Consider the following 14,411-nt stretch of genomic DNA (forward strand, 5'->3'; position numbering starts at 1 on the left):
GCTCACTCACACACACACACACACACACACACACACCCTACCCCCCCCCCCCAACTCCCTGGGGAAACTTACACCAAGAGCTCCGACCGGAAGCTGCAGCAAATTAAAATGTCGGTGCATTTGTACATTGCGCTTATTGTTACTGACAATGACCTTTCATCTCAATCTTATTCCTGTGGAGAGGGTGCTGGAGGTGAGCGTTGGGTTTTGTGTGACACTCATCTTCACTGACCTTGCTTCTGTTAAAGGTCTTGGTGAAGGGGTCTGTCCCGAAATGTTGACCATTCTCTTTCTCCTACAGATGCTGCTCGACCAGCAGATTATACGTTGCTGCAGCTTCCTGCATCTGCTGTCTCCTGTGTGTCTTCTGTTGTGCATCCTTGGGTGAGTATTGTGGCTGGTGCCCCGCTGTGGAGATGGATTTCCAAGGGGGAGCCAGGATCCAAGAAGCCCTGACCCTCCTTCCCTTCTCCCCACCCTCCCACCTTTTAATTCAGACACCTGCATGGTTGGCACAGCATTTTAGCAACCCATGTTTGAAAATCCGGCACTGTCTGTAAGGAGTTTGTACACTCTCCCCTTGTCTGCATGGGTCACCTGTGGGTGCTCCAGTTTCCTCCCACACTTGAAAACGTACAGGGTTTATAGATTAATTTGGGTGTAATTGGGCTGGAATCAGATTCTACCTTGCTGTAAATAAAACTTAAATACAATTCGCTTGTACCTTGACCAAGGACTCAGGCGGAATTGTTGATTATGTACCTTTAATTCCTGGAGCCGCTGCATGACCTGCTGAGTTTCTCCAACACTTTTGTGTATTAAACTCTGCAGACTTTCCTGTTCACACTCATTGACCTTTGATACCTTCCCCCAGTACTCCCCAGTGACTCTCATATCAAATGCACGTCTTCTCCAATCCCAGCCTCATCACTGTTGGACACACCACCTGACCATTCACACCTCACTTATGCCACCACCGACTTAGCCCCAACACAACTCAATTCATGATCAGAAGAGGTATATATAATATAACCATGTAACAATTACAGCACAGAAACAGGCCAGTTCAGCCCTTCGAGTCCATGCTGAACATCTCCCAGCACCCAGTCCCAATGACCTGCTCCCATCCCACCACCTTCCATACCCCTCTTGTCCATATACCAATCCAGCTTTTCCTCAAAATCGACTCCGCATCTATCAGTTTGGCCAGAAAGCTCATTCCACATTCCCACCACCCTCTGACGTAGGAGCAGAATTAGGTCATTTGGCCCATTGAATCTGCTCACCATTTGAATAATGGCTGATGAATTTTTCCTCTCAACTCCATTCTCCCCCTAACCTTTGACACACTTACTGATCAAGAAGCTATTAACCGTTCTGAATCTACCCAATAACTTGGCCTCCGTGACAACCAATTTCACAGATTTACCACCCTCTGGTTGAAGAAATTTTTCCTCATCTCCCTTTCAAAGAGACTTCCTTTAATTCCGAGGCTGCACTCTGGTCCTCGACGCTGCCACCTGCTTGAAAAATCTTCTCCATGTTTATTCTGTCCAAACTTTTCAATATTTAGTGGGAAATCTTTCCTCTGATGACAAAGTCCCATTTTAAAGGATGTCACGTGGGGTCCAGCTGGTAGCAGGACCCTAGTACAGTCAAACCTCTGCTCTCTGGAACTCAAGCAACCAGCAAAAAAAAAATCAAGGAAAATAAATGGGTAAAAAATATGAAAGTTTGAAATTGGCACGCCTCCCTGTTAGTTCGCCAATCAAGCCACAGTCAATCTCAAGCAACCAGAAAATCCACTTATCTGACATCTACCAATCCCCATAGGTGCTGAATACCAGGGGGTTTATTGTGCAAGGAATTAGTAAATGAAGGTTCAATTTTGGCATTTAGGAAAATGAGTGGCAGGTTAGCACAATGCTGCTACGGCGCCAGAGACAGGGATCGGGGTTCGAATCGTGTGCTGTCTAAAAGGAGTCTTCATGGGATTCTTCCAGGGACTCCAGTTTCCTCCCACCATTTGAAATGTACTGAGGGTTGTAGGTTAATTGGGTCTAATTGGGTGGTGTGGACTCATGGGCCGAAATGGCCGGTTACCTGCTGTATGTCTAAATTTAAATTTTAAATTAAAAAAATAAAAATTTAGAGAGAAATATGGATTGGAGAGGATGGAGGGCTATTGTCTGTGTTCAGGTCAGTGGGACTAGTTAGAATAATAGTTTAGTACAGACAAGAAGGGCCAAAGGGTCAATTTCTGTGCTGTAGTGTTCTATGGAGTCATCCGTTTATAGAGAACACTGAATATTATATAGAACACTGAACCTTAAAGTGATGGGCTTATTGAAACATACGTATATGATTCTGAGGGGGAATAATGTTGAGAGATTTTCATTTGAGGCGATCTTCTCTTTGTGGTTCCCAACCAGAGGCAGAGGATCTTCTGGGAATGGGAGGGATGGGGTTAGTGGTGTCTGCTTTCTGACCTTTGGAGGAGAGGTTTACTGGCCATTACAAATCTAGACACCCGTGAGGTGAAACGAAGACCTGAAACCTTGGATAATGATGGCATTAGCAGAAGGACACGAGAAAGGAGTAGCAGGAGGAAGCCACTCTGTTGCACAAGTCTGCCCCACCTATCAATATGATTGTGGCTTCTTGTTGGTCCCCATAACCCTCAACCCCCTAATCTAAAAACATACCTTTATAAATGATCATATATCCAGAGTAGAGAATTCCAGAGATCTACCACCCTGTGAGAAGAAGTTCCCACACACCTCAGTTCATTACAAGAGGTGTCACTGGGATTACAAGGGTCTGCTCCCTTCTAACTCTGTCTCCTCCAAATATATAGATCTATATAGATTTTAGTAGGGCGTTTACCAAGATCCCCCATTCAGAAAGTCATGAGGTATGGGATCCATGGAATCTTGGCTATGTTAAAATTAAAAATGGACTTGCATGTAGAAACCGGAGTGCTGTAGTGGATGGAAAATATTCTGTCTGGAGGTTGGTGAAGAAGGATGTTCCACAGAGATCTGTTCTGGGACCCCTGTTCTTTGTGATTTTCATAATGACCCGGATGAAGAGGTGGAAGGATGGGTCAGGAAGTTTGCGGATGTCATGAAGATTGGAAGTATTTTGAATGGTGCTAAAGGCTGCCATAGGTAACAAAAGAATATAGACAGGATGCAGATTTGGGCAGACAAGTGGCAGATGGATTTCAATCCAGATAAGTGTGAGGTGACGCATTTAGGAAGGTCAAACCAGAAGGCTAAGTACTGGGTTAATGGTTGGTTACTTAATAGTGTTGAGGAACAGAGGGACCTTGGGGTCCAAATCCATACTGTGCATCCCTCAAGGCTGGCGTGCAGGTTGATAAGATAGTTAAAGGAGGCCAATTGGAGGCTGGGCTTCAATAATAGGGAGATCAAGTTCAAGAGTCGAGAAGTCATGTTGCAACTCTACAAATCTCTGGTGAGACCACACTTGGGAGTATTATGTTCACTTCCGTTCACCTCACTACCGGAAGGATGTGGAAGCTATTGAGAGGGTGCAGAGGAGATTTACCAGGATATAACCTGCCAAGGTTAGCAGAGCTGGGACTTTTCACTTTGGAGTGCAGAAGGAGGAGAGAAGAGTTAGTAGAGGTCTACAAGTTTAGGAGGTATAGATAGGGTTTGACAGTCAGTGCTGGTTTCCCCAGGGCAGAAATAGCAAACACCAGAGGACATCTGTACTAAAGTGAAGGGACATAAGTTTTGGGGAGACTTCAGGGGTAAATCTTTTTACACAGAGAGTTGTGGGAGCCTGGAATGTCTTGCCGAGGATGGTGGTGGAGACTGAAACATTGGGGGTATTTAAGAGTGTAGAGCTCGTCGAAAGAACCAAAGACTTGTTGATCCAAACCAAGGCTTTTATTAGCAAAAGACAGGAGCTCTTCACAGGTGGCCGACCAGTCCGGTTGTGGCTAGGGACACAACCCTTTAAGGCCCAGATAGTAGGCGTGGCTAAGCTCTCAGCCAATCGCTGTAAGCACAGTCATTACACTCTAGATACTGTAACTATATACATTGGTGATAGGTCTGTACTATCACAAAGAGACTCTTAGACATATGGATGGAAGAAAGATAGGAAGGATTTAGTTATTTTTTTGATAGGAATATATGGTTTGGCACAACATCAAGGGCTGAAGGGCCTGTACTGTGATATAATGTTTTATGTTCTATATCCAGACAAGATTCTCCCACAATTGGAAACTTCTTAATATATTTTGCACCTACATTCTTCTAAATTACAAAGATTATGGGTCTAATTTCTTTATCCTCTCCTTATAGGATGATCCTCTTATCCCAGGAATGTGTGTATCCCAAAGAATTGGGTGGAAAGGTTTGGGCAACACTCGACAGCGCCAGAGATTGAATCCGGCGTTGCGTGTTAGGAGTTTGTACCCTCTTCCTGTGTCTGCGTGGGTTTTCTTTGGGTGCTCCCATTTCCTCCTATGTTCTAAAGATGCGTGGAGTTGGTATGTCAATTGGCCACATGAGGCACAGGAACATGGGCTGGAAGGGCCTGTTACCACGTTGTATCACAAAATTAAATCAAATTAAATAAAAGGATAGGAAGCCTGCCGTCTCCTCACACATGAACTGCTCACCTTGAACATTGTGAGGAATACATCCAACTTCTGCAAAATAACGAATTTCATGACATGTTCAGGACAATAATTTAATTTTTAATTTTTTTGAAAACGTAAACATACAGCATGGTAACAGGCTCTTCCAGCCCATGAGCTCGTCCTACCCAAATTCCCCAATTAATCTACAACCCTCATATGTTTTGAAGGGTGGGAGGAAACCGGAGGACCCGAAGGAAACCCACATAGACGTGAAGAAAACATCCAAACTCCTTACAGACAACACCGGATTCGAACCCAGGTCGCAGGCACTGTATTAGCGTTGTGCTATCCACCACATTAACTGTGCCGGCTAGAAATTCTGATCCTGATTCTAATCCATGCTAGCGTGCTCCCACGTCTACCTATACAAGGATGACACTTCATCCACGTGAGCTCCACGTTTGGTCAGCTCAAGCGTTGGGAAATCCTGGGGATGCAAAACTCGCTGAATAAATGGGAGTTCTTTACCTCTATAGTAACCGTGACATTAGTTATTGAGGGTCAGTGAGTGTGACAGGGATATTCAGTGAAACTGTTGGCGGGAGATTAATGTTCTGGGGTTAAAACAGAGTTGCGAGCAGGCTGTGCTTTCTGCTGTGTAGACCCAGTAATTAGGATTGGGATCTTGTCATTAAACCAGTTATTAATGCTGAGTGATTCCCCTCAAACAGAGAGAATCGTATTCAATGCTAATTACATGGGTATTACATAAGGTAAAGCTCTCAGCCATCACACATTCCTGCCTTTATTAAGGAGGCACCCATACTGTTTCCACGAGACATTGGTAGGGGGGAGGGGTTCTTGCTGTCACAGGACTGAGATAACCCGGCATATTTTTTAGAATAACAATAACTTGCATTGATAAGGCACTGTAAAAGCACCAAGGAACAACTTGTCTCAGAGGGGTTGTCAGGGCAAGATGTTAGAGATATGTGTTTAAAGGAGGAGAGGAAGTGGAAGGAGGGGTTTCATGGAACCAATGGCTGTGCAGTGTTTCTTAGTGCCGCTATGGAGTCCCGGCCAGGATGCCGAGTGCCTAGGAACGTAGAGGGCTGCAGAAAGTGGCAAACCTAGCCAAGTCCATGACGAGCCCCACCTTCTGTCCATTGAAGACATCGTAGTGAGGTGCAACCTCAAGAAGGCGCCAACATCAAGAAGGACTTCCATCATCCTGGTCACAACCTCTTCTCACTGCTCGCTTCAGGACAAGAAAGCAAAAAGCGAGATTACCCAGATCTTTCTTCAGTCAGCAAACTGGTCTACTGAATACACACCTATGACTGTGTGGCTCAGTATAACAATAGTACCATCTACCAATTTCCTGATGATACCATGGAGACGATACCTCTGCATAAAAATGGTGATGAATCAGTGTACAGGAGGGAGACTTAGCCGAATGGTGCACCAACAATTACTTCACATTCAATGTCACTAAAACTAAAGAGCTGATTGTTCCTTCAGGAAGGGAAAACCAGATGTGTATGATCCAGTATGATCGGGGGATCAGAGGTGGAGAGGGTGAGCAAATTTAAGCCCTTGGGAGTCACTATCTCAGAAGATCTTTCCTGGAACCAACAAACTAATGGCATCATGAAGAAAGCACGTCAGCACCTTTACTTCCTCAGGAGTTTGCAGAGATTCGGTAATTTCTACAGGTGTATGGTGGAAAGTGTGCTGACCGGCTGCATCACCATCTAGTATGGGGAAACCAATACTCCTGAGTGTAAATCCCTGCAAAAGGTGATTGATGCAGCCCAGAACATCACAGGCAAAACCCTCCCCACTATTGAGAACATCTATGGGGAACACTGCCCGTCGGTGAGCAGCAGCAATCATCAAAGACCCTCACCACTCAGCACATGCCCTGTTCTTGCTGCTGTGATCAGGAAAGGGGTATTGGTCCCACAAGACTCGCACCACCAGGTTCAGGAATAGCTGCTACCCCTCCATGTATCCACTGTGTACAGTTTTATTTTATACATCCAATAAGTGGCAATTTTGCCTTGCCCGCAGGAAAATGAATCTCAGGATTGTACGTGATGTCATGTATGTACTCTGACAATAAATCTGAAATCAAGTAGTGAGGGACCCAAAGATTGGTGGCCAGTCCCTGCCGTTCATTCACAATCTACATCAATGACTTGCCTGAGGGAAAACAAAAGTTTCCAGTTTTGCTGATGAGGGGAATTATATGAGATTGTACAGAGGAAAGAGGATCTTCTCACACCAGGCCCTGACAAACTGTCGTGTAAAATGGGGTTAACTGGGCAATTTGCCCAGTTAGTGCCCCAGTTATGTGGCAGTTAGAAAGAGTCTGACCCAGTCAACCCCATCGGAATCCAACTGGGTCCCTGACCTACCTCAGAGGTAGTCAGGGAACCCAGTTCAACTTACCAAGGTCATGTCCATGAGTGATTTGAACAGGAAAATGGCTGATCCGCTTATTCTAGTGACATCAGCGCTTGCATGCATGCGTCACCGGGCAGCCAGGATCTGAACATCCGGTGGTACTTCCGGTGAGTACGTGATGTGTCATCGCAGGGGGCAGAGGATCACTGTTAAGTCGTCGGGTCGACCCCCCTGCGATTTGAAAGGTGCTTCCAGCACCTTTGCCCCAGTAATCGCACCCGGGTCCCAGGAGGGTGACCCAGGTGCTGCAGTTTAAAAGAGGTTATTGCTACCTTCAGGTAGAAGGTACAGAAGCCTGAAGTCCAGCATCTTTGGGTTCAAGAACAGTTTACTGTACATCCAACAGGCTCTCGAACCTCCCTGTACTGACCTAACCTGAAACGACTCCAGGACAACCAAGAGATTTATCTACGCTATTGAAATTTCGCTAACTGAAACTTTGAATATTAATTTAATTAATTTATGCATCAATTTATATATATATATATATATATATATATATATATATCATATGTATTCACAGTGGCTGAAGTAAAAACACATTGCTGGAGAAACTTAGCGGTTCACGCAGCATCCATAGGAAGTAAAAGTCGGTGACTTTTTCATGTCCGAGCCCCTCGTCAGGAATATTTGCCTCTGGGGGGAGGTGGGAGGAGGGAGGGGGAGGGGAGGAGCACAGGCTGACAGGCAAGAGGCCATCTGCAGTTGCAGATGGGAGGGTAAAGGAGAAGGAAGCTGAGAAGTGATGATGAAGAGGGACAGAGGGGTAAGAAGGATAACTCTCCAATAGGAGAACAGGGGCTGGGGGGTGGTTAGGGGGGAGGAGATATTGTTAGGGAGCTGGAGGAAGTTAAATACTGCAAAAGCATTTTTGGCAGTGGGAGATCCACTTATGCCTGTTAAAAACTGGAAAGAAATTGCCCTTGAATCTGGACATTCGTGTTTTGAAGCTTGTGTATCTTCTGTCTGACGGGAGACCACAGCATTGAGCAGGAGACTTGGGAGACTGATTGTCAAAGGCGTCTCCGCTGGACTGCAGAGCTGTGATTAATATCCCCCTTCCCTATTCACTGCAGGAGAATGCAGCGTCTGGAGGCTGTGTGCCTCCCTCCGGACTCTGAATGCAGCCTCATTGTAATGTTACCGTGCAAGAGCCTTGCTCTGGACTCCAGGTTTCCTGCGATTCACTACCCACTACATCAGTGGTTCTCAACCTTTTTCTTTCCACTCACACGCCACTTTAAGTAATGCCTATGCCATTGGTGCTCTGTGATTAGTAAGGGATTTCTTAAGGTGGTATGTGAGTGGAAAGGAAAGGTTGAGAATCACTGCTCTGGACCCAATTGTTCAAAGATATTTCACATTTCTCTTTCATTCTTTGAAACAAATAAAATATTCAGCTTCGTAACAATCTTCTACCAATCTAATTCCTTTCTGTTCCCACAACTTCAAAAGTTGATTATTAAGTATAAACGGAAAAAGCTTATTTCGAAACAAAGGAGTTTTAGCTGAAATTTTACCTTCAGTACCTATAATTTCATTCTTCTTAGTCCATAGTTCCATTAAATATTTCAATGCTGGCAAATTATATGACTGAGAATTCCATCTATAAATAAACTGATCCATCCTCTTCTCACCAATCTGAGATAGTTCAATATTAGCCCATATCAAGGGTTTATCCACTTCAAGCATCTTATTAATGAATCTCAACTGTGCCGATTCATAATAATTCTGAAAATGAGGAAGTTGCAACTCTCCCAAAGCATAATTCTATGTTAATTTCTGTAATCACACCCTCACCAAAGCATTCAAATTAAAAAAAAATTTTTGAGGAATCTTGCAAGGAATAGACTGAAAAAGATATGGGGAAAGATATTCATGTTAACACAATTAATAGACCCAATTGTTACTGCAATATTTTGCTTGAGAAAAATTGTCAGTGGTCCATTTCCTTTGGAATTACGAGTCAATCTGGGATGATTAAAACAGTGGTTTTCAAACTTTTTCTTTCCACCCACAACCCACCTTAAGCAATCCCTTACTAATCACAGAGCACCGATATCAGAGAGACTGGGCACAGACTGGGAGATCACTTCGCTGAGCACCTTCTCTCTGTCCGCATCAGTGACAGGGCTCTCCCTGTGACAACTTTAATCCTGTGCCCCACTCCCATGCTCATGTGTTTGTCCATGGCCCCATGTTCCATCTCACCAAGACCACCCATAAATTAGAGGAACAATATTTGATTTTCCATGGCATTAACATTGACCTCCAGTTTCTGCTAGACCACTCCCTATTCTCCCTCCCTTCTATTTCCCTTTGTCTCCTGCTCTCAACCCCCTTCCCTCTCCATGCACAGAGCCATCTCCCCTTCCCCTGTTTGCTGCTGTCCCCTCCCTCTCTTGCCAGTGGGACCATGCTCCTTCCCCCACCACCATTTTGTCCAGGTGCCTGCTGACATTTTTCCATTCCTTGATGAAGGGCTCAAGAATCTTTATCTTTGGTACATAAAATACACTGTTTGACCTGCTGAGTTTCTTCTGCATTGAAAAGGTATAAGGACTGCCTAAAGAAATCTCTTGGTGCCTGCCACATTGACCACCGCCAGTGGGCTGATATCGCCTCCAACCGTGCATCTTGGCGCCTCACAGTTTGGCGGGCAGCAACCTCCTTTGAAGAAGACTGCAGAGCCCACCTCACTGACAAAAGGCAAAGGAGGAAAAACACAACACCCAACCCCAATCCACCAATTTTCCCCTGCAACCGCTGCAACCGTGTCTGCCTGTCCCGCATCGGGCTTGTCAGCCACAAACGAGCCTGCAGCTGACGTGGACATTTACCCCCTCCATAAATCTTTGTCCGCGAAGCCAAGCCAAAGAAGAAGAAGATGATTCAGGAGCAAAAACCACCTCCCACCACCCTACCAACACATGCACAGAGCCATGCTGGATACCCTGCTGACCAGCAGCAGAGACCTCACTGAATGTAACACTTTCCTTAGAATTATGGAACCATAGAACATTACAGCACAAAAACAGGCCCTTCAGCCCTTCTAGTCTGTGCTGAACATTTTTCTGCCTATTCCCACTGACCTGCACCCAGTCCATAGCACTCCATACCCCTCCCATCCATGTATCTGTTCAAATTCCTCTTAAATGCCCAATTTCCCACTTCAGCTGACAGCTTGTTCCACACTCCCACCGCTTTCTGTGTATGAAGAAGTTCCCCTTAAACTTTTCCCCTTTCACTTGTAACCCACGTCCTCCAGTTTGTCTCTCACCTACCCTCCGTGGTGAAGCCTATCTGCATTTACTCTGTCTGTCCCCCTCATAATTTTAACTACCTTTATCAAATCTCCTCTCATTTTTATGTGTTCCAGGGAATAAAATCCTAACCTGTTTAACCTTTCCCTGTAACTCAGTTCCTGAAGTCCAAGCAATATTCTTCCATTACCACCCCCCCCACCCCCCCCCCACCCCCCTTGAAGGAGATAATTCCACTGAGTGAGGATGTGTGTGTAGGGAAGAGGGGGAGAGGGGGAGAAGGGAGAAAGGAGAAGGGAGCCATATGTGAAGGGAGGGAGGGAGAGGTGTGTGGTAGAGAGGAGATGGAGGGGAAGGGGAAGGGAGAAGGGAATGGAGGAGGGAGAGAGGAAGAGGAGTGGAGAGAGCGGGGAGGCATGTGGATGAAGGACAGGGGACATGGAGGAGGGAGGGGAGGGAGAGGAGGCATATGGAGGAATGGGAAGGGAGGGGGAGGGGTAGAGGGAAGAGGGAGGGGAGGGAGAGAGAGAGGGAAGGAGAGCAAGAGGGGAGGGAGAGGGAAGAGATTGGGGAGGGAGAAGGGAGGAAAAGGAAGGAGGGGAGGGAAGAGAAAGGAGGAGGAGAGAAAGGAGAGAGGCGGGGAGGGAGAGGGAAGGGGTATGGATAGAGGAGGGAGGAGGGAGAAGGGGGCGTGTGGGTTGCCTGACATGGTGACTGGAGAGAGGGAAAAGTAAAATGAGAGAACCGGGAAAAGCCTTGTCCTGTGCCTTTCCAGCGGACGGCATCCTCAGTTCCCTGAGATGAAAGGCTCTTTTGTCGGCAGTCAGACAAAAAAGCCACTAGACAAAACCCGAAATGTTGTGCCGCAGTTCAGGGACTGGGGGAGAAAATCCGTCTGCATCTGCAGAACCGGGGGGTCCCGTTAAACAAACTCTGACTTGGCGGCTCTGGGGTAAAACATTACTCGTGATACACACGTTCACTTTTATTTCTGATGGACTGCAATTGAAAGGGTCGAGGGTAAATGATCTCATCCTTGTTTTCAGAGCCTGCCGGACCCCTCTGCTCCACAATACTCAGAGACTGTTGCTCTTCCTCCAGTTAAACAAGACTCCATAGAGTTATACAAGGCAGGCTGCAGATTCTGCAATGCCTATATCCAACAGGTCCTGATACCTGACGAAGGGCTCCAGCACCTAAACGTTGGTGTTAATCCAGAAAACCTGCAGATATTGTAGTTTATGTAGAAATGCTGGAGAAATTCATCGAGTCTCACTACACATAAAAATAAATGCGAGACTCGATGAGTTTCTCCAGCATTTCTGTGTAAATCTTGGGTAGTGGTTCTCAACCTATTCTTTTCCCCCAGTCACATACCATAGGATGCCGTTGATGCTCCATGATTAGTAAGGGATTACTTAAGGAGATATGTGAGTAGAACAAAATGGCTGAGAACCACTGCCTTAAGCGATGCCTTTTACTTCCAATGGATGTTGCGTGACCTGCTGAGTTTCTACTGCAGTTTTGTGTGTAGCATATTCCATTCCTCCAAGGTCTCCCTGTGTTTAACCTCCCCACTGGTGTCTTCACCTGCCTGGGCTCTGTAATGCCTCCTCTCACTCCTCTCCACTCCTTCCATCTCACCACTTTGCATCAAGCTTTTCATCACCTTTATAAAAATGCATAAAATTATGAAAGGCCAAGTCAAGTTTATTGTCATCTGATTGTACAAATACCACCTGACGAAACAGTGTTCTCCGGCCCTCGATGCAAAACACGCAGACTCACAACCAGACCTATCACACATACCAACCAACAATACATAACCAGGACAAGTAGTGAATCAATACAAATAAATATATCAATATTGTTTCATGAATATGAGAGTCTCGGGTGGTTAGTGTGAACAGTTCCTTTGGTCGTTCAGCATTTTCATTGCTCATGGGAAGAAAGGCATAGATAAATTAGAGGAAGGTAAGTTATTTCCATTGGAACTAGGGCAGGATTTGGGGAGTAGATTTAGGATGGAGATGAGGAGGAACTGCTTTTCCCAGAGAGTGGTGAATCTGTGAAATTTGCTGCCCATGGAAGCAGTGGAGGCGACCTCAGTAAATGTATTTCAGAGAAGGTTAGATAGATTTAAGGGATCTGGGGGAAAGGGAGGGAGGTGGGAATGAGCCTGTCATCAGATTAGCCGTGATCTCATTGAAAGGTGGAGCAGGTTCAGCGGGTTGGATGGCCAACGCCTGCTCCTACTTCTAACGTTTCTTGTGTTATTTATCAGTTGGGTCAATGCCACATTGTTGATACAACTCTCGGGCAAACTCTTCGAGATGTCTCCTACCTCAGAGGTGCTCTGTAAATGCAGGTGTGTCAGAGAAACTCAGCAGGTCACACAGCTTCCATGGAACCTGCTGATTTTCTCCAGCACATTTGTGTACTGCACTTGACCTCAGTGTCAGCTTTTCTTGTTTAACTCTGCAAACGCAAGTTACTATTCTAAATAGTTTTAAATTATTTTATTTATGCATTTTAAACCACAGTAATAGTTACATTACATTCAATTCAAAAATTATTTAAAAAAATAATACATGTGGTAAATATAACCCCATTCCACTCTCCCACCTCCTCTAAAAGAAAAAGAAAGAAAAAAAGATAAAGAAAAACCAGAGGATGCCAAGAGAATAAAGCGTTTAGACCATAAAGTCTATATTGGAGTTTACCAAGAAGTGAGGTGCTCAGAAAGCCTATTAAACATGCAAACCCACATTTTGTAAATATGAGCTCCATATTTACATGATATTTATCTCACAGATTATGTAATTTTCTCATAATCTCGTATGCAACTACCAAGTTCCCATCTTTCCAAACCTAAATCTATTTCTGACTTCTATAATATTGTGATACATATCCTAGAAACTGCTAAAGCAATTAACACAAGTTCAATTTGATAAATATTTAATTTTAATTTTTGCCTTATAACCTTAATATTGTTCAATATAAATAACATCAGATTCTGTGGGAATTTGATCCCTGTAATTCATTCCAAAAAAACTACCGGCACCTAACCAAAAGTGTCTAACTTTAGGGTATTACCAAGTTGAATGCAAAAGAATTTCCAATCTCAGACCTACACTTAAAACATAAATCTGATGCGGCAGAATTTAATCTATTTAATATTTGTGGAGTCAGATATAATGGATGTAAAAAATTATATTGGTCCAACCTATATCTTCTTTCTTTGGCTTGGCTTCGCGGACGAAGATTTATGGAGGGGGTAAAAAAGTCCACGTTACATTTATAAGTTTAGTCCTCTTATTCTGACACAACTCAATCCCGTCCTAATCTGTGTCTGTAAATCTACTTCCCATCTTAGTCTTGATTGATTCACCCCGATTTTGGGGGCTTTCGTTTGAAGTAAATTATACGTTACTGAAATAAGTTTATTTACAGTAGTATTACAAACCAGTAATTCTAATTCACTTTGATTAGGTAAAATCAAACTAAGACCTAGGAAACAGGAGCAGGAGTCGGCCATTTGGCCCGTCGAGTCTGCTCTGCCATTCAATAAGATCATGGCTGATTTTGCCAGATAAAAAAGCTTCAACTTCATAATAGCAGAATAGAGTGTTGTTAGGTACCTTAAATTTTTCCCTCATTCGTTCAAATGTTATAAATTTCCCATTCTCAAATCAATCCTCAATCTTATTAACACCCACTCATCTCCAAATCCTCAAAAAGTGGTTATCCATTGAAAAAGGAATAAGCCTATTTTGACTTAGAGGCATTTTCCGAGATATTAAACCTTTCATCCAATTTCATTATCAATATTATTCCACAACTCAATCAAGTGTTTCAAAATAGGTGATTCCCTATTTCCAACTAACAATTTAGAATTCCATTTATAAATAAAATCTTGGGGATTCATATCTCCTATCGCAGTAAACTCTATAAAAACCCAAGATGGAATATTATCTAAACTAAACAATACATTTATAAATCTCAATTGAGCTGTTTTATAATAATTCTTAAAATGAGGAAGTCGTAAACCCCCCTAA

The 14,411-nt window shown here is 44.2% G+C and overlaps 1 protein-coding gene across 6 annotated transcripts in view; it reads left to right on the forward strand.

The window, feature by feature from the left end:
• Positions 1 to 14,411, forward strand: part of LOC138742739 (salivary glue protein Sgs-3-like) — a 69,473-nt gene that overhangs the window by 4,061 nt on the left and 51,001 nt on the right. For 4 of the 6 annotated variants that reach the window (XM_069897545.1, XM_069897546.1, XM_069897544.1 and 1 more), the window contains exon 2: positions 302 to 384. The gene's annotated coding sequence lies outside the window, so the exon portion shown is untranslated. Of the gene's footprint in view, positions 1 to 301; positions 385 to 4,340; positions 5,219 to 14,411 lie in introns of those variants that run through there. The other 2 variants (XM_069897549.1, XM_069897550.1) reach the window with 2 other exon arrangements.

Source organism: Narcine bancroftii, chromosome 9, assembly GCF_036971445.1.
Source record: "Narcine bancroftii isolate sNarBan1 chromosome 9, sNarBan1.hap1, whole genome shotgun sequence".
NCBI classification, from domain to species: Eukaryota; Metazoa; Chordata; class Chondrichthyes; order Torpediniformes; family Narcinidae; genus Narcine; species Narcine bancroftii.